Genomic DNA, 5000 nt, shown 5'->3' on the forward strand with positions numbered 1-5000 from the left:
ATCAGCGCTCCGCCGGGGACTCCGCCACCGCCTCGTTGGTGCATGTGAGCAAGTATTTGTTTTACAAAGGAACTCTGTCCGTGAAGGGTTAATAGCCACAGAAGCTAAGATAAGCATCAGGTGCGATTAATTAAGGTTGGGAACACGCCCGCCGAGTCATCCTGAGTGCTGGAGCGATGAGAGAAGGAAAGCAGCGCAGGGTTAAGGGGTGCAGATGCTCTCCGTATCTCTCCAAACACCCGCGGAGCGCTCGCTGTCTGAGTTAAACGCCGCAAGTCTGATGACGAAGGCGCACGGAACCTCTGGCTGTGCTGCTGTAGAAATCCTGTATATAGACTTTGGACTGCATTGTATCAAGCGTTTGCTGTTCTCTTCTGTTTACTTTGTGCAACGTCTGAGTAAACGACTGCTTATAGCACTAACACGTGTATCCAGCCTCTTGGTGCGAAAGAGGGGTCCAGAATAACCCGATCACGCCTTCCTCCTTTTCTCCTCTCCTTCCCACACGCACGCACGCACCCCCCCCCCCCGCCGCCGCGAGCGGCCACCAGGTCCGGGTTCGTGGAGAAGCCTCCAGGTCTCCCGTCGGATGTTACCCCTGCTTTAAACAGGGGACTGGGTCTTTCATGACGCCCGGGGGTGGGGGGTGGGGGGTGGGGGGAGGCTTCTACACGGGGGGGGGGGGCATGCCGTGAGAGAACGAAGCTGTGGGCCGCCATCGGGGCCGTTCCGGGGGAAAGAGGCAAAAATGCAGATGATGTATCTATCTTGGTAAATGATAAACAGGAAATAGAAATAATCAGAGATTTGTTTGAACAGTTTGGTCAGGCTTCTGGTGGTCATTTAAATATGCAAAAGAGTTTTATGATATCGCCCAATAACATTAAGGGAAATATACAAGTAATGCCACTGGAACATCTGATTAGTAATAATAATAAAAATGAAGCAATACATTCAGAAGCTGAGGAAGGGCAAATTCAAACACATGTTAAATTATTAGGAATTTATTTTGCAGTCAAATGGGAAGGGTGGGAATATAATTGGAACATGTGGAGAGATCAAGTCAAAGAAAAAATACAAATGCGGCCAAAAATGGCATCTTTCTATTTATCGGAAAGCCATGTACGTTAGTACGTACTTGGTACCGGTAGTAGGTAATTTGGCAGCTGTCTACCCACCACCTGAAAGGATCGTTAAAGAGATTAATAAAATGGCATTTAAGTTTCTATGGGGAACGGCTAATTTCCCCCTTGCAAGAGCAGAGGCGTACAAATCTGTAGCACAGGGTGGTCTAAATTTTACAGCAATTGGTTTCAAATTTTTAGCAATTTTTGTTAGTCATAATTTTGGGAAGTGGGCAGAGGTAGAAAGAAAAGAATTGGCACCTCATTTTTGGTTGGTGGCTTTTGCCAAACACCGGAGAATTAAAGATTGGGCCAAAATATGGTGGGAAGAAAGATAAGGTCAATTATAAAATCACACCATCGCTGAAGTGTTTTGGACCTGATTATTTGATTGAAATGTACAGTAATGTAAGAGAATGGAAATTAAGGGCAAGCATCATAAAAATGGAAAGGTGTGAACCAAAAGTGAAGAGAAAGAAAATGTATAGGAATTTATTAGAAGTAAATAGTTTTCAGCCGGAATGTGAAAAGAATGTAAAAAGGGGAAATTTATCCATGTATTTAAAAGAGCCTGTACACCAGATGGAATTCTTGAAAGATCAAAGAATTCCTTATAAACTATGGGACATCAGATGGAAGTTTTTTCATCAGATTTATAGCGTGCAAGCAAATACGCCGTGGCTAGCCAATGTTAACCAAGCTTGTCCACGATTAAGGTGTCAGGAAGAAGCTGTAAGAACAGGGCAGACACAAAAAGAAACCGTTCCACATTTTGTTAAAGACTGTGTATCTGCGAAAGAGACGTGGACTATAATTGCTAAAACTCTGGATTGGCCAGACCTTTTGAGGGAAAACTATTGTTTCGGGAGCGGAACCGGAAAAAGGAATTCAAGGCCCGAGAGAAAGAAAAGGAGTGAAAAGACCTAGAAATAAAAACAACGTAGTGAATAATTACTGGAAGGTACCCTGGACAACGATAAGAATTGTCAATTTATTTGTTCTAAGTATCTTATGTTGGCAACGGTTAAAAGAAAGTAAGACTCAGAACATATGCAGTTCCGGAAGTACGATTAGGACGATATTATCAGAAATAAGAGAACTGAGTTCATTTGAAAAAGAAAAATTGCCGCATGAGAAGCGGAGAAAATTCTGGCCGTGGACATCAGAGTCGACCCCTCCTATAACACAGAGCTGAGCTGAGATGAATATTTTGTGTTAGTGTTAGGTTAGTTAGGAAAAGTATGTGTATTAGCTAGATGCGTTATTCTGAGAGTGGCGATATTGTTACGTGTTTTCGCGTGCGGGATGTGACCAGTAGTATGAATAATTTTAATAAAAAACCTTACCTAAAAAAAGAAAAAAATCTTCCCTAAGCCGAAGCCTGTTTGCAAGGAGGAAGGACGTGGTTTTCCGGAGCTCCTGCGAAGGGCTTGGGTGAGCGCTAGGGTTGCCAGGTTCAATCCCTGAGACTGATCCTGTCATCTTCAGGAGAAAAGAAAGTCAGCCAAGTGCAGGTGGTTCTTGCAACCTTGTAATGGAAAAAAAACCACAAGGCGGAATTCTCCCTTCCCTCGGCACAACTTTTAAAGATACAGAAGATCTCTTAGAGGCTGGGCCTGGCAACCAAGAGGTCTTTTGTATCTTTAAAAATTGTGCAGGGAGAATTCCACCTTGCGGTTTTTCCAATTACAGGGTTGCAAGAACACCTGCACTTGGCTGACTTTCTCTTCTCCTAAAGATACAGGATCGGTCTCAGGGATTGAACCTGGCAACCCTAGTGAGCGCGGTTTTAACCCCCTTCGGGGGGGGTTGAATTTCTTCAAAAATAGTATCTGGACGTTCCTAAGACTGTGGGGATTCTTTTGAGACCACTTGTGTATTTGGGGGACGTACGGGTGGGGTGGGGGAGCTGTAGGTTTCCCCCCCCCCTCCCTCCCCAACGAGGCCTACTGATCCCAAACAAACCTCCCCCCGGCTGGGGGAGGGAAGGACTTCAAAATGGAGGCCAAACAGCTCATAGAAATAGATAGAAAGCTCAAACAAGAGCTTCGCCAGAGAAAAGGAGAGAGAGTTAAAAAGAAAGAACTCCCTCCAAAAGGTGAAGGCCAACTGGGGAGTTGGGAGGAGAAAGAAGAACCTCCAAACAGGATTGGAGTGCAAGCTGGAGCCTCTTTATCCAGCAACCTCGTTAAGATTCTTCAGTTTGTACGGAAGACAGAGTCGCCTAAGCCTACAGTACAGTATATTACAGAGGAAAAGTCAGGAGAAAAGAAAGAAGTTATACAAGAGCAGATAAAAACGACAGATGAGATGAAAGAAATGAATTTAGAAATGCAAGATGTATTATACAATCTCTGGAATCTTTAAGAGATAACGGGGTAGGTAACGCATGGATTTTCTTACAAGTCTCTAAGTTTGTTTGATTTCCCTTTAGGAATTCTATTGTATTCCCAGGGTTGCATTGCAACGTCTGCAGGCTTTGTAGAGGAAAAAGCAAGCACGCAAAAAGCAAGCATGCGAAAAGAGAGTAAAGCAAACCCGCGAAATGCAGACTTGCAAAATGCAAACCTGCAAAAAGCAAGCAAAGAAGACTTGCAAAAAGCAACCCTGCAGAGAGTAAGCGTGCAAACTGAAAACTGCAACCTCCAAACTGCTAATAATGATGTAATTGACCAGGCCTGGGAATACTCTCAGCTCGATACAAATCCTGAAGCAGATTCCGGAGATTGTATGGTCAAGCTTGCAACTTCTGCAAGCTTTGTAGAGGGAAAAGCAAGACAACAGCAAGAAACTAAAGCAAGCCAGCAAAATTACAAGTCTGCAACATGTAGCAAGCGAAGCAAAGTTGCAAAAAGCAAGCCTGAAAAATGGAAACCAGCAAAAAGCAAGCAATACAAGCTTGCAAAAAGCAAGCCTACAACATGCAAATATGCAAAAAGTAAATATGCAAACTGCAAACTGTAAAATGCAAACTGCTCATAATGATGTCAGTGACCAGGCCTGGGAACGCTCTCAGCTACCCACAACTCCTGGAGTGGAGCAACCACTTGGAAATCCTGATACGGATGCAGCAGCAGCAGCAGCAGCAGCAGCAGCAGCAGCAGCAGCAGCAGCAGCAGCAGCAGCAGCAGCAGCAACTACTCAATTAGATCTACGCGAGTCCATGGAGAACTCTGAAGCTAAACACAGAAAGACTCTAGAGCAGAAGGAAGGAAAGGAAGCAGGAGAAGAGAAGAGTATTAAAATATCAAACTCAGAAAAAGAAAGCAAGAGATTTGAAACATCTCAGAGATCCTGTGAGACCAGTTTTGGTGATAGCCATGCTGAAGGCGAAAAGGAGGTTGAATATGAAACAGAGGCTGAGGCTGATGCATCTGCAACTGTGATGGAAGATGAAGAAAGCGAAGTCTACTACCTGTAGTAGAGGGCGGAGCTAGAGAGACCAGAATTCTGTTGCGTTGGAAAGAACAATTAAAATCTGGATGGCTAAATTATCATACCTGGCTGAAGGCTGAGCCAGGTGGATCTTGGGACATGTTAAAAGTATGGGGTTTTCTTGTTGCCCATATGGCAGTAGTTCCCGCCCCTGCAGGCCCTAATTTAACCAGACTTAGCCGTGATGCTATTTTAGGTTGGCTGGACAAGACACACAGGACAATGCTGGCAGCTTGACAAGGAACCATTCCAGGTACCATGGAGGAGATGGCGTTACACCGGACGGTGACTTAAGGTATAGTGGAAAGACTCCTATCAGTAGGGAGACGTGCACGTACCTCCAGACGAACATTACCCACCTGGCTTGAAGCGGCAAAGACGGAGAGAATGATACAAGACCTAGCCAGAGAATGGGAAACAAAAACTTTGGATGTTGGACTT

This window comes from Rhineura floridana, chromosome 3 (genome assembly GCF_030035675.1).
Source record: "Rhineura floridana isolate rRhiFlo1 chromosome 3, rRhiFlo1.hap2, whole genome shotgun sequence".
NCBI classification, from domain to species: domain Eukaryota; kingdom Metazoa; phylum Chordata; class Lepidosauria; order Squamata; family Rhineuridae; genus Rhineura; species Rhineura floridana.